Below are 16,077 nucleotides of genomic sequence, written 5' to 3'. Positions count from 1 at the left end.
CCCGCCGGTGCACTGCGCGCCGGTGCCGCTGCATCCCGGGACTCTGTGACCCTTCACGGTCTTCAGGGGGCGTCCCTGTTCGCTCCCGCCTTCGGGACCTGAGGAGCGCGGCCCGGGAGAGGGAGCTCCGCCGGGGGACCCTGACGTCCTGGCCGCCGACCGCGCGCTCCTGGTCCCCCGCTCCGTAGCGGCCCCGAGGGGCTGGCGCGCGGCGGGCGGCGGGTCTCCCGGCGCAGGGCGCCCCCGTGGTGCGGGCTTTCCCCACCCCCGGCGGCGACCCCACCTCCCGCCCCCGCGGCGTGCACGCGTGTGTCCGTCTGTCTTCTTTCTCGACGTCAGTGGGAATTTCCAGCCAGGAAGTGAGAGAGTGAGCAAGAGAGAAAGACAGAGAAGTGCACCAGCGAGCCGGGGCAGGAAGAGGAGGTTTCGCCACCGGAGCGGCCGGGCTACGCGCTGACAGCTTCCCCTGCCCTTCCCGTCCGTCGGGCCTCTCGCCACCGCCGCCGCCGCCGCCCTCGGCCAGCGAGCGGCCGCAGACCGCGCTCCGAGAGCCCCGCGCAGCCCAGGCCAGAGCCGCCGCGGCCGGGAAGGCGGCGCCGCCGCGGCCCGGCCCCCGCGCGCCCCGCGCTTCCCTCCGCCCGCGCTGCGACATGGCGCGGCACTGACTGGCCCGGCCCGGCGAGACCGCGCGCCCGCGCCCCGGAACCGCCGGCCCCGACCCGCAGCCGAACTCGCTCCTCCCGCGGCCCCGAGGCCCGCGCCGGCCCGGAGGGGGAGCCCGCAGGCACCGCGAGGCCGAGCGCAGACTCGCCACCAGGGTAAGCCGGATCCGCGCGGAGGGGCCACGCCGGGCGCCCGCGGCCCGGGTCCCGCCACCTCCCCGCCCCGCGCCCCTCCGGCCGCACCCGGACACCCTCGCTCCCGCACTAACTGCTGGGCCACAGCGTGGGAGGAGGTTGACGGGAGCTGAGAGGCACCAGGGATTGGCGATCGCGGGGGAAGGCTCCTCCGGACCTGGCGCCGGCCGACCCGGCCGACCCGAGGGCCGTGCTGCCCCGGCCGTCCTTTCTCTTCGCGTCCCGCTGCCCGGCGGGAACGGGACCCAGAGGGGAACTCTCACAAACTTTTCTAAAATCCCCACCCCCACCCCCTGCTGGGGGATGGCTTGAGGTGCTCTTTGGCTCGGAGGAAAGAGGGGAAGGTGGTTGGTGCAGTGCCGAACCAGATTTCACCTAAGGGCGTTCCATGAAATGAAAGCAGAAGTGCATGGCAGTCCTCTCGGCTGGGAAAGCCTCCCCAGCTCCCTCAAACTGAATAGGGCAGCCTTCTGCCGTGGTCCCCTACTTCCGAAAGAACCCCCGCTTCATTTACACGCAAATACCCCTGCCAGGACATAATACACTCACCTACTGTATAGGTCCTGTGCATTGGTTTTCAGGACCTAAGGAGGGCTTGTTACTGATCCTCCAGGGCCTGGCATATAACAGGGAAAAGAAATCACCTACTTAGAGCACTTTTCAGGCACTCCGATTACGTTAAACACTTGAACAACGGTACCATGTATTGTGCATGACCTCTAGAACAAAAATAATCATATAAGTAAAGCCTAGCCTGAATACAGGTTTTCTTACGGTCTTTAAAAATAAATACCGATGGAGATGTTTGCCCTGATTTATTGGTCTATCCTGAAACTTAAATCTTATGAAGATTTAAGATGTTTTCATGGACTTATTAAGTAGGGTTTTTCAGCATAGCAGCTTATTAAATAACTATATTTAATTTAAAGATTCTGTCATAAAGCCCATAAGCTGGGAAAATGACTGGTATTACTAAAACACTTAATAGCTCTGAAATACAAATGTTATTCTACAAACTGGTGATCTTTGGTAAACACTAAACCTTGGGATCAAGATAATTAGTGCTTATTTTTCTAGCAAAATCCATCAACTGAATATTTTTAGTACGTTAAATTGCATTAATGTTTGTTAAAACTTTAAAAGGGATACTTGATTAACATAAAGCCCTTACCTGATATATGTTGTTTTCCTGATTTTAATATTGCACTTTCTAGAGATGAATTCTTTTGCAGTTTAATGCACTAAAAATTATATAAATGATACAAAGCAAAATGTTTTATTAGCTTAATAACTTGGGAACCCAGGAAATAAAAAGATTTGTTTCTTGTGCCTTTTACATTTATTGTGTAATTAAATTACTAAGGTAAGAAGAACATATATGATAAATGGGAACATGGTATCTGCTGAAATTATTTATCCATATTGATACACTAGCAACTCCTCAATTTTCTCTGGAACTTGTTTAGATAAAATGTCTTCCTGGGCCACAGCCTACTGGACAAATATGAACACAAAGGAAGACTCATTGTGTGTAGAATTATGATAGCACTGAAATACTGCTTGCTGTGAAGAGTAAACCATTTCTAACCTGTTTGAAAGACTTCTTAAAGAAAATATAATCCAGTTAGGGGTTGGTGGCAGTTTGAAAATTTATATTTTTACTTTGAAATTTCAGTTTATTTTATGTTCTGCAGTTGGCATTCACATGGATTAAATAAATGCCCCTATTTTTCAAACCCAGTTAGTAAATACTGGAGTACAAATACAAAAATAGTTGTTCCCCTTTGTAAGCACTGCTTTGATCTTTGTACTTCCTTCTTCTGCCTCTTAAACAATATCGTCTGTAATGACTGGCTTGCAGTTGGTAAAAGCTCAATTAATTGGGAATAGGCAGAATTTCAGATTTAATTATCATATTCCTCAGAATTCTCTTGTCATATTCCTTGGAACAAATTAAAGCTACTATGAGAAACTCTATTTACCCAGTTTGCTTTTACTCTTGCCTTTAGACTTCCAGATAACAAACGAAGTTACAATACTACCTTGACTTTCAGGTACTGCTCATTGTGGTAAATAGGAGGTCTACATAAGGAATGGGGGCTACAGAAATCTGGGACTCCATTCGATCAGCAGGACCTTCTTTTTTACCTAATTAATGAGAGGTATTCCCCTATTCAGAAGAGGTGAAAGTTCTGGCTTCTGGGGGGAAGTGGTTACTTTATAACCTTCAATTAGTTTGAATTTAGGAGAAGAAAGAACAGTAGTAGTTGACATTTTAAAACAATACATTAAAAATCTGAGTTTCCATATGGATTTTTGATAGTCAACATATCATTTTCTTCTTCAGAACTTCTTAGTAGTCCTGTTCTGAGCATAGAGATGACTGCAGTAAAAAGTGTTTCTGTAAAGGAGAATAAATATTGATATTACGCCCTTCTATTCTACAGATTAAACAAGAGTCATATTAGCAGGAATTAATATGTAAGAATCAATGGCTACACAAAATTTCTCATTAATTTACCTTAGTAGGAAGGTGGTTTTCTTTGCTTGATTGGTTTTTTTGTTCATACTATGAATTATATAAGGTAGTACAATTGTTAACATGTTGCAAGAGAAGGAGGAGGAGAAGGAAGAGTAGAATTTTAGTGCTGGAGGACACTTAAATCTTCTGCTTCTACAACTATGATCAGAGTTCATTGCCAACTGCTTTCTTGGTGACCAGTAAACGACATTGAGGCATTCCCTGCTTTCTGGGAATTCTCATTTGCACCCTTGCACTGTACATCCTGAATTCACTAGAGTATCCTTAGAGGTGAGAAGACTATAATCATCAGAAGACTATATACTCCTTTGAGTTGACCCTATCACTCTCTAGGAGACCTTGATGGTTTGAAAAACTGGAGGCATTCAGCCTCAGAGAGGAATGTTTGGATTTGTGGGGTGGCCTTGCAAGTTTGGCTTCTTGACTGTGTGTGTGTGTGTGTTGTATGTGTGTTTAATTAAAAAAAAGAAGAATATTAGTAATTGAAACCAGATAAGTTGGTAGAGTTAATAGAAGGGGTGCATAACCAAGACTTTTATCTTTGTGATAGTTCATTAATAATTAGATTTTTTTAAAAAGTAGTAGTATTTTTTATGATGATGAAGTTACTTTATACCTTTGGCTTTTGTTGTATTAGAGATGTTCCTGAGTGCAAATTAATAAGCTGACTTTCATATTTTCAGATGAGGTTGGTAGACCTACCCTTGTAAATCAGTTAATAGTTTAGAAAATAAATTGTGAAATAAAATCTTACTGTTTCACTATGAATAATTTAAAGCCAACAGTTTTACACAAAGTATGTAATATAAGGTGTGATTTCTTAAAGATTATAGAATTCTCAGGAATATAGATTATGCATGAAAATGTTTAATTTAGAATATTAATCACAAAAATATTGTTTTAAATTTTAAAAAGAAATCAATTATTCTCTCATATTTTTATCATAATTATTAGATTTAATTATTAGTAATAGAAGTTTTGTCTGCTTTAATTTGTTGCCTGTTTTGAAATTAGAATAATGAAATGGGTGGTTTAATTCCCTATTACAAATTGGCTTATTACTTTTCATTTACATTTCACCATAACGGCAAAAATCTTATAACCAGCTTTATTATGGTTTGTACTTTCAACAGATAATTTAAAAACATTAAACTACCTATAAATTTAATTTCTTCTATCTGTGGAAAAAATCCTGACTGACAGAGCTTTACAGAAGACTGTAAAGATTCTATACGGCTTATTAAAGATCCTAAGTGCAAAAAAATAATAAAAAGGAGAGAGAAAAGAGCTACATGAGAGAATCAAAAGCCTGTAGTTCCAGGTTTTAAAAACTCATATCTAGTCTATACTGACAGGTATCTGACACTTAACATTGTGCCTGTCAGTACACACTGAGCAGCCAGTAACCATTTGTTGAAGAAGGAATGACACAAGTTTTGTTGTGTTTGCAGCTGTTTTCTGCAAGGAACAAGAATTACACCATTTTGCCTTGCCTTCTGGGAAGAAAGAAGGCAGTAATTTGTTCTTACTTCCTAGATAATATATTCTTATATAAAGAACACTTCAAGTTTACTAGAACAAGTAATTTTTTTTAAAAGTAGCCAGTGCCTTTCAAAAGGTGACATTCTGAAAGAGGAGTTTATGAACTGGGGGAAAAAAATGGCTTTTAGTTTTGAAGTTTTAAAGGCACTCATCAAATAAGGTAATAAAGTAATTGAAATTATAAAAGGTGCTTGTACAGTTTTTAAAAATGCCATTTTTTGGCTAGGTTAGAATTTCTCTGAGTTCTGTTGAAACTGTCAATATGAGTATGTCAAATAAAGAAAACAGAAAACAGTGTTGCAAGCATTGTTTTGTAATCCAAAAATTGTTAAAGCCTATCTAAATTAATAAAAAATTAAAAACAAATATGTCATGATATCTAGAATTAAATATGTACCATCTATATAAAGTTGGTGGGGGAGGGAGTTAGTAGCTGGAAACCTCAGGAACAAGCTGTCAGTTAGAAAGATTTACTGTACTTTCCTCTGTCATTACTTTAACGATTTTGCAACACTGTAAAACCTGGGCCTCACCGTGCCAGGGTTTTGTTGATTACTCCTCAGTTGTAGCATTTTTAGAAAATTGTCCTTGAAACTGTGTCCTAAACACGTTTATTCTGTGTGGACATAATGTATGTAATGAAGTATACCGTCCAAACTAGAGAGGAGAACAGGGCCAGCAGCCTGAGTCCTGGTGTCATTGTGCCCCCAGGAAGAGCCAGAACTGTTTTTAGTGAAAACTGATCATTTCAGTCCACTCAGCTTTGCTGTCCCCCTGATTCTGGTTCTGACCCTGACCTCTCTTCAGATCACGTAGAAACACACATTCAAGTTTAAAAAGTTAATTTTAAAAGTTGTTTACAAATACGTAGATGCATAATCATTTTTGTTGTCACCAACAAATTGAGGAAGAAACTGAATGTTTACTTATGTAACAGCTGCACTGCAAAGGTGTCTTCAAACACTCTGAGAGTGAGTAACTGTGGTGCTTGTTAGCTAAAACAGTGAAACAGTCCGGGTACTCTGACTGTGGCTTACCTGTGGGAGGAGCACAGGGAATGATCAATTCTGCTGCTGTGTTCTGTTACATACTTAGCTCATTCTACAGCTTCTGGGCATGAAGACAAGTGTAAACAAAAACACAAAGTTGTAACATTGTCTAACCTTTACCATACTAGTAAAAAACGTGTGACCAATTCATACATTTTATAGTGGAAAATAAAGCTATTGGATTTTTCTTAGAGTTTTAGTCTTTTGATATATATGCAGCTCTCTGGCATGTGGAAAAGAAATTTGCTAACTTGAACTTAAAAAATACAAAACCTGAATAAAAGTAATCACACCTTTTAAATTAATACTTTAAAAATAATTTGTTATAATGAACTTTGTCAAAATAGCAATCATTTTTAAAAGTATTTTTATTATTTGTCATGTCATCTGGACTAAACAGCTTGTACTACGTTTCGGTGTCAGGGCATACCTATCATCATTACCTCCAAAAATCCGTTCTAACATATATCAAGCATGAAAGTAAAAAATTAAAAGTAATGACAAACTCCCTAATCAACCTACTTATCTATTGGTTCTGTATCCAAGCCTGCAATTCATTTAAATAGTGAAAATAAATTACTTAATTATCTTAGAAAATATGCCTTCTAAAGCAAGAATTTTAGGAATGTAGGAAATGACTATTTTTTAATGTTTTAACATTAAATCCTGACTCATGTTTTATTGGTATTTGAAGAACTTCTTTGTCTGCCAGTTCTTAACTTAGGTATAGGTTTATTTTCTAGGATTTAACCATTTGTTGGTATTTTATTATTAAGACTTGATATATAAACTTCAGTGTCTTTGTCTTATAAATGGGGCTAGGTATGGTGGTGAGGTAAAAGGAAAAGAGTTCCTTACAACTTTCAGGATCTGCTGTAATGCTGTCTATATAATACAAACACTTTTATGACTCATGCAGTTAAAATAAAGATGTGAAAATATGGAAGGAGTATAGTTGGCTATTCATACAGAAAAAAATTTAAAGTAGAAAAGAAGAAACATGAAGAAGGTAAAGAATATACATTACACTTAATGTATTATAGTTCTGTTGGATTTCAGGGAGGCATTTAAGGGAATATACAAAACAATTGGTTTATGTAAAATTAAAACTGAACATAAAATATCTGGGAAGTAGAAAAGATTATTTTTTTAAAGATTTTGTTTGTTTCTAGAGAGAGGGAAAGGGAGGGAGAGAAACAGCAATGTGCGGTTGCCTCTGGCACACCCCCAGCTGGGGACCTGCCCACAACCCAGGCATGTGCTCTGACTGAGAATTGAACCAGTGACTTTTTTGTTCACAGGCCAGCTTTCAATCCACTGAGCCACACCACCCTGGGTGAAAAGATTATTTTTTTTGAAATGTACTCACCCTGCTAATTTCAAGTCAACCAAGACGGAATGGGAAAATGCTTTTTGTAGAAGATGGATTAATAAGAGCTAAAAATATAGCTAGTCCCATACCTCATTTATTATGCTAATATATGATGAGGTATGTAAATTGTTAGGTGTCTATGTTTCAAACCTATGAGTCTTAAAAAATTTGATCAACACAAATGATAATGAAAGCACAGAAAAAAGTTTAAGGTGGAAAGTCCTTTATAAAATTAGATCTTGAACTTTATTACTGACTTGAATGTGAAAAAGGAAAGTAATGTAGAAAGCGAATCAGAATTCCAGAGAAAAAGGTAAATTTTATATATCATGCATAACAATGGGAGGATCATAATGAAGGAAATAGATAGGTTGCCCTTGAATAGAACTTTTTTATAGGCATTTTACTGTGAATTATCCTATTTTTAATTAATTGAAAGCAATGATCATTTCCTCCATGTTCTGAAAACACTATGTCTTTTTTAAAAAACATAACTTTTTAAAAGATTTTATTCATTTAGAGAGGGAAGGGAGGGAGAAAGAGAGAGAGAGAGAAACATCAATGTGCGGTTGCTGGGGGTTATGGCCTGCAACCCAGGAATGTACCCTGGCTGGGAATCGAACCTGGGACACTTTGGTTCCCAGCCCGTGCTCAATCCACTGAGCTACGCCAGCCAGGGCCTACACTATGTCTTTTTAATTTTATCCTCACCTGAGAACGTTTTTTTTTTTTCATTGCTTTTAGAAAGAGAAGGAAGGAGAAAGAGAAACATCAGTGTGAGAGAGAAGCAGGGACTGGTTCCCCCCTGTACACCCCCAGACCAGGGATCCTGTGTTCCCAGAATAGGGATGGAACCCACAACCTAGCTATGTGCCCTGGCTGGAAATTAAACCAACAACCTTTCGGTTATGAGACGGTGCTCCAAGCAATTGAGCCACACTAACCAGGGCAGAGAACACTTTAGAAGTCAGTTGTGATTAAGCAAACTTCAAAATACCTGGGAAATTAAAATCAGAAACGTGGCATGTAACAACAATTCACTGTACTTCCTTGCTCTCAGGCCATACCATAGCATTCATTTGAAATAATGTCTTTATGGTTTCTCTCCATGTGTTTACCCAATTTCCCATTTTAGACATTCAACTGAATTTAACAAGCTTACCTTAGAACATTTTAATATTTCCTGACTATTTTAAACATTACCTTACCAGTCATTTACCCTGAAGTTCTTTGTCATGATGAGCAGGGACAGTATCCTATTTCTCTTAGAAAGTCCATTAGAATAGCCAAATAGGAATTAGTCAAAGTTGTTTAAGTAGGTTTTAATCTTATATTGAAATAAATGGATGATTTGTGGGGGCAGTCATGCTATATTAAATAAATATTGGTTGCACTGAAGGAGCCCAGTCATTCAAGGCAAGCCATAGAAAACAATAATTTTAATGCTGAGGCACTTGTGTTTCTTTACATAGATGTCCCCATCAGTATGCAAATATCCAATGTATCACCATCCCCATGCACCAAATTGCTACCCTAGCAAACTAGGGAATGTAGTCGTTAACCCACTGTGGTCCACTCAGTAGGTTTCTCATGCCAGAAATCTAGGAACCTGTTCTGCATGCACACTCACTTATCTCCTCCAGTCATTCCCCAAGTTCTGTTCAGCTGCCTCCTCATCTCCAGAGTCCATTTCTTCCTCCCTGAATTTCTAGTTTCATTTTTGCACCGTCTCCTAATAAATGATCTCTTGCTTTTCTATTCCATCCTTCATTCCAGCATAAGGTCAACTTTCTAAAGTGCAAGCCTGATCATGCCATGATCTTCATATTTCTGAAATAAATCTCCGTTGTTTTCACAAGCTGATTCCTGCACACCTCACCTCCCTTCCTTGTTCTTCACCCACCCCCTGTTTCTCCTTGATCCACATCAATTTTCAGTTCCTTGTCCATCATGTTTTCTCCGACAGCCTCTGCATGTGTGCACCTTGTATGAGGAGCGCCCTTCCCTTCTTAGCCATTGTACTAACTGCTAACTTCAGGCACAGTTCGGCCATCACCATTTCTCTCTCCCTCCTCTATCCATTCTCCCTGACTTACCCATAAAGAGTTATGTTTCACCCTGTCCATGTTCTCTTGACTTCTTTTGCATTGAGGCAGAAAATACCTTCAAGGCAGGGACTTCATCTTTCTTACTTTTTATTTGCAGAGCACCCGGTAATTTTGCTGAATGACTAAGTAAATAACTAGACAAAATATCAATAGACTGTAGCTGTAGCCAGGTTGCTCAGTTGGTTGAAGTGCCACCCATATACCAAAAAGGTCGTGGGTTTGATCTCCTGTCAGGGCACACACCTAGGTTGAGGGTAGTTACTGGAAGCAACCAGTTGACATTTCTCTTTCTTTCTCTCTGTTCCTCTCTCTCCAAAATCAATGAGCATATCCTCAGGTGAGACTAAAAAAAAAAAAAAGACTGCTATTGATCATGCTATGTGGATCGGGCAATTTAATTAACTTCTCTGGGTCTCATTTTCTCTCTGTAAAAAAAATGAGTCCGACTAACTGAGCATCTTCTTCTAAAATTATTTCCTTCTTTGATATAATACTGTTATTTAGAAGATTTCAGATTTTCTTGCCATATTGAGATAGATCAACTTAAGAAAAATGCATGTGATAAGTTAAAGACAATTCTTAATTATTAATGTGACAAATATAAGAAACTATCCGATTGTTTGGGTTGTGTTGTCATTCATGACCCCATTCTAATTTCTTCCTGATGTCCAGATGTTTCAGGGGTTACATTTTTTCATTATTAATTAGTCTCTGCTATGAACTCATATTAGTATTTTTCCAAATAAATTGAAGGCAAATGATACAGAAATTGAATATAAAATTCAATATTTTAATTATAAATTGGTTCAAGGTCTCACTAATTATTACCATATTGGGGGAGGAAGAAAGGGAAGTGGTAGTGCTGTGATCTGAGTCCTCATCTCATGGAAAGAACTGAATTTCTAAAATTGATAAGTTAAGAAAAGAGTTATAAGCATAGTGTTGGGATGGCCAAAAAGTCCACTATGTTTTTTCCATACTATGGCTCTAATTGTGCTTAATTGTCTTTAACTTCATTTGAAACAATTTTATTAGCTTATATTGTGACAGCTATCATGTCAGCACGCATTTAAAAAAACATCAAAATTGGTGAATTTTTGTGCAGCCATTTTAAGAACATGTAAGAAGCAGTATTTTCAGTGTATTATGCTGTATTATTTCAAGAAAGGTAAAAATGCAGACAAAAAGATTTGTGCAGTGTACAGAGAAGGTGCTGTGGCTGATAGAACGTGTCAAAAGTGCTTTGTGAAGTTTCTTGCTACTATTGACATTTGGCCAAACAATTCTTTGCTGTGGGGCTGTCTTCTGCATCAGAAAGTGTTTAGCAGCACCCTTGGCCTCTACCCACTAGAAGCCAATAGCGGGAGATAGCTGACATACTGAATATATCTAAACCAACAAAGTTATTGGTGAAAATGAAAAATGTATTTTTTATTTTATGGAAAAAAATGTAATGGATTTTTTGGCCAACCCAGTATTTGGCATTGAAAAGAACCCCCAGGAAAACCAAAAAGAGAAAGTTACGTGTTAAAAAGTAAATCACTCTACAAAGTAGGATTGTGGAGATAAGAGAGGTGGGGTATGGGAAGCTTTACTTTTTTATATAAGCTGTCTATCCTGCATAGTAGAATTTCTTTTTTAACCATTAACTTATTTAGATATATGTTGAGTCATTTCTGTGTACTGGAAATACAATGTTGAACAAGACAGAAATCCATAATTTGATGGAGCTTATTATCATGTAAAGTTTTCAGTTTAAAATTGTTTTCTTTTTACATTAACCTTTTTAAAATTGAAGCATCATCAAAAAGAAATGCAGAAATCATAATAGTACAATTTTAATGATTTATCTCAAAGTGAACACACTTAACCCAGGTAGTGTTTTAGAAACAATACCCCACAAACCCCCTTCTGCTCTTCTTGGTCAGGACCACTATCCTTTAAAAAGTTTCATTAATGACTGTTTGGATTACATGCATGTAGATTCCATGACTCATGTTCATCTACATATAACTGAGAATTGACTGAATAAATTAATTACTCAAAGATGCTAGTAATGAGCTTCATATAAATAAGAACTCTGCTAAGGTTAAAAGCTCTAAGGTCTGTTTGTTCCAGATTTTCCTCATTAAACAAAATATGTTAGTAAAAATATCAAACAAATCATATTTTTACATTAATTTGTCATTTGTGAGTTTGAGTAGCTGTTTTGTTTATTGCCAGGCAGTCAAGGTTGCTAACAAAGAGATAAGGGAGAAAGGAGAATTCGCATCAGACTTTATCAGACACAGAAGAGAGTGTAGTTCACCTCTTTCTTTCCTACTTACTTTATACATTAGTGTCTGCATAAATTGAAAGGTTTATATGAGTGGTCAGTGTGGAAAAGCCTTCATAACTACACTCACGGCCTGAAAGTTCCCTGTATAAGGCCTGATTTTGATGCTTGCGAATTTTCACATGTGTCTGTGTGATTGGAAGGTCATCATTGTGATTATTTATTCAAGGAAACCCTTTTCTCCCTCCAAACCGATAGCCACCATATCCTTAGAACAAAGTATTGTTGGCTCACATGATGAATCCTTCTCTTTTATTTTTTTCTCCTTTTTATTGTATTTTTCCATTATCATTTGGTCCTCTTGTATCCCCCTTCCCCCATCAGTCACCACACTGTCGTCCATGTCCATGGGTCCTTTTTCCTTTTTTCTCAATCCTTCCACCCTCTAACAACTGCCCCCACATTAGCTGCAGTCCTGCTTTCTATCCGTGAGGAATCCTTTTCTTTTAAAATATAGAGAATATATTTTTATTGATATTTGAGGATTAATAACAATGAAAATCCAAACTAAAATCATCATATTCAGATTTAAAGAACTTGATCAGTTGCTCTATATTTGATCAAAAGAATATAATCCTTGAGGTTTACTTCCTCCTCAGTCTGAAAATACAAATACTCCAAAATGATGCTCAAGACAAAGGACAGATGTGAAGTTAAAATTTGGTAATAGTCTGTTTCTTAATTAAGACTTTATTTTTTTAAAGCAATTCAAGGCTCACAGCAAAATTGAGGGGAAAGTACAGAAATTTCTCATACATCCCCTGCCCCTACACATGCATAGCCTCCACCTTTACCAACATCCTCCATCACAGTGGTACATTTCTTACAACTGATGAGCCTATGTTTTTACATCATCCATGTTTTTACATTATTGTTCATTCTGCTGTTGTGCATTCTGTGGGTTGGGACAAATGTATAATGACATGTGTCCATCATTATGCTATTATACAAGAGTATTTTTACTGCCTTAGAAGTCCTCTGTGCTATGTGTACACTATTTTTGGGGAAAAAGAAATCTGTAGAATTAGAAATGTGGCAGCAAAAGATTAAAAACAAAGTCCATTAAGTCAAAATCCTTTCTATGCCACTTGAATGAAACATCCCAAACTTTGTTTTCATGTAGAAATGGGATGCAACATATCTCATGAGTGACTTAAATTGTAAAATGTAAGTTTTTATCTAATTTAGTATATTTAGAGAATTTCTCTAGGTATACAAATTTATACTCAATAGAATTTATCCTACTATAGTGGTCACAATAAGAAATTTTGCTTAAAATGGAATCTGTCATTGGTATACATGACAATTATGTGATTAGAAAAAGCCCAAAATATGTTTTTGATTATAAAAATATCAGTCATCTGTGCTTAAGAAAACAACTATAAGAAAAGATTTTCTTTGTTTCTTTCCTTTTGGAATGCATTAGAATTCATTCTGGTCACTTTTCTAAGAAAATCCCTGTCCCCCGTGGTTACAGTAGACTTGATACACTTTTTCCATGCAGGATAATGAGGTTATATTTACTATGTTCTCTTGATTCTAAGAAGCACTTCTCCTGACACCTATATAACATTGTGGCTTAATTATATATATTTCAGGATTTTCTAGATAGCTCTCTTATTAATTTCTAATTTATTGTGTTTATATAACATGTATGCATGATTTCACTTCTTGGAAATTTATTGAGACTTGTTTTATGTTCCAACATATGGCCTATCGTGGAGAATGTTTTGTGTGCATTAGAAAAGAATGTGTGTTCTGCAGTCATTGGTGGGTGTTCTATACATGCACTTAAGTTAATCTGTTTAACGATAGTGTTCCTAAATTTTCTATATCCTTACTGATGTTCTGTTGATTGATTTTTATCAGTTCCTGAGAGAGGATTGTTCAAAACCTTAACTGTGGATATTAATAATTGTGGATATTTCTGTTTTTTTCCCTAAGTTCTGCCACTTTTTGTTTCATATATTTTGAAGCTCTTACATACACATTAAGATTATTCTTGCTTCCTGATGAATTGACACTTTTATTATTATGAAATGTTCTACTTTGTCCCTGGTAATATTTCTTCTCCTGATGGCTACAGTATCTGATATTTTAATGTAGCTTGCTTTTTTATATTTACTATTTTCATGGTATAACTGGCATAACTTTGCATTCTCATACTTTTTTAAAGCATATGACATTTAAAATTAAAATGTAATTCTTATGAAAAGCACGTACTTGGATATTGCTTTTTGTACACTCTGACCATCTCCACTTTTTTATAGTGAGTTTAGTCCATTTCCATTTAATGTATTATTAATATATTCGGAGTTAGTCTTTCATCTCGGTAATTGTTAGCTGTGTGTGCCATCTGTTCTTTATTCATTTTTTCTTCTTTTCCTGCCATCTTTGGAATAAATCAATTTTATTTTTTAGTTCCACCTCACCTACTTCACTGGCTATTTTTTAAAAGTTGTTACTTTAGGTATTACAATACACATCACTAAGAAATTGGCAGTACCTGCTATGCTTCCTTTGTCCTCTTCCTATGTGCTGTTTATTATACATTTTACCTTTGCATATGTTACAGACCCCCAGGTAGATTGTGTTTTTAGAACAAGAAAAGATGTTTTATACTCACATACATATTCATCATGTTTGGCATTTTCATTCTTTTATATAGGTCCAAGTTTCTATCTGGTGCCATTTTCCTTTTGCATGAAAAACTTTAACATGTGTTTTAGCAGGCCTGCTAGTGATAAATTCTCTCAGCTCTTGTTTCTTTAAAAAATGTCGATTTTACATTTATTTTTAAAAGACAATTTTCTGAATATAGAATTGTACACTAATCTTTTTCTTTCTGTTAGCACTTTCATTATTATTTCTAATGAGAAGTCAGCCATCATACTTATCTTACTTCCCCTTTGCCCTGGATGCTTTTAGGATTTTTTTTTCTTTAGCATTAGTTTTTAACAATTCCACTATAATGTGACCAAGCATGGTTTTATTTGTCTTTATCCAACATGGGGATCTTTGAGATTCTTGTATTTATGGTTTGATTTTGCTAAATTTTAAAATTCCTGACAATTATTTTTTTCTTTTTTAAATATATTTTATTGATTATGATATTACAGTTGTCCCATTCCCCCCCCCCCACTTTATTCCCCTCTGCCCTGCACAACCCCTCCCACTCTCATTCCCCGCCTTTAGTTCATGTCCATGGGTGGTACATATAAGTTCTTTGGCTTCTCCATTTCCTATACTATTCTTACCCTCCCCCTGTCTATTTTCTACCTACCATTTATGCCTCTTACTCTCTTTACCTTTTCCCCCTCTCTCCCCCTCCCACTCTCCCTCAAATAACCCTCCATGTGATCTCCATTTCAGTGATTCTGTTCCTGTTCTAGTTTTTGGCTTAGTTTGTTTATGTTTTTGTTTTTTAAGTTTGGTTGTTAATAACTGTGAGTTTGTTGTCATTTTACTGTTCATATTTTTACATATTTTTATCTTCTTTTTCTTAGATAAATCCCTTTAACATTTCATTTAATAAGGGCTGGGTGATAATGAACTCCTTTAACTTGACCTTATCTGGGAAGCACTTTATCTGCCCCTGCATTCTAAATTAAAGCTTTGCTGGATAGAGTATTCTTGGATGTAGGTCCTTGCCTTTCATGACTTGGAATACTTCTTTCCAGCCCCTTCTTGCCTGCAAGGTCTCTTTTCAGAAATCAGCTGACAGTCTTATGGGAACTCCTTTGTAGGTAACTCTCTCCTTTTCTCTTGCTGCTTTGAAGATTCTCTCCTTATCTTTAATTTTGGCTAATGTAATTATAATGTGCCTTGGTGTGTGCTTCCTTGGGTCCAACTTCTTTGGGACTCTCTGAGCTCCCTGGACTCCCTGGGAGTCTATTTTCTTCACCAGATTGGGGAAGTTTTCCTTCATTATGTTTTCAAATAAGTTTTCAATTTCTTGCTCTTGTTCTCCTCCTTCTGGCACCCCTGTGATTCAAATGTTGGAATGTTTAAAGATGCCCTGGAGGTTCCTAAGCCTCTCTTCATTTTTTTGAATTCTTATTTCTTTGTTCTGTTCTGGTTGAATGCTTCTTTCTTCCTTCTGGTCCAGACCAGTGACCCAGTTTTTGAGTCCCAGTTTTCTTCCTGTCACTGTTGTTTCCCTCTATATTTTCCTGTATTTCACTTGTCATAGCCTTCATTTTTTCCTCTAATTTGTGACCATATTCAACCAATTCTGTGAGCATCCTGATACCAGTGTTTTGAACTGTGCAT

The 16,077-nt window shown here is 37.9% G+C and overlaps 1 protein-coding gene across 3 annotated transcripts in view; it reads left to right on the top strand.

The window, feature by feature from the left end:
* The first annotated feature begins 429 nt into the window (after positions 1 to 429).
* Positions 430 to 16,077, top strand: part of NFKB1 (nuclear factor kappa B subunit 1) — a 128,873-nt gene continuing 113,225 nt past the window's right edge. The window contains exon 1 of one of the 3 annotated variants that reach the window (XM_028506770.2): positions 430 to 818. The gene's annotated coding sequence lies outside the window, so the exon portion shown is untranslated. The remainder of the gene's footprint in view (positions 819 to 16,077) is intronic. The other 2 variants (XM_036025942.1, XM_036025951.1) reach the window with 2 other exon arrangements.

Source organism: Phyllostomus discolor, chromosome 1, assembly GCF_004126475.2.
Source record: "Phyllostomus discolor isolate MPI-MPIP mPhyDis1 chromosome 1, mPhyDis1.pri.v3, whole genome shotgun sequence".
NCBI classification, from domain to species: Eukaryota; Metazoa; Chordata; class Mammalia; order Chiroptera; family Phyllostomidae; genus Phyllostomus; species Phyllostomus discolor.
The sequence above is the reverse complement of the archived record's forward strand: the minus strand, read 5'-3'. Positions and strand labels throughout refer to the sequence as shown.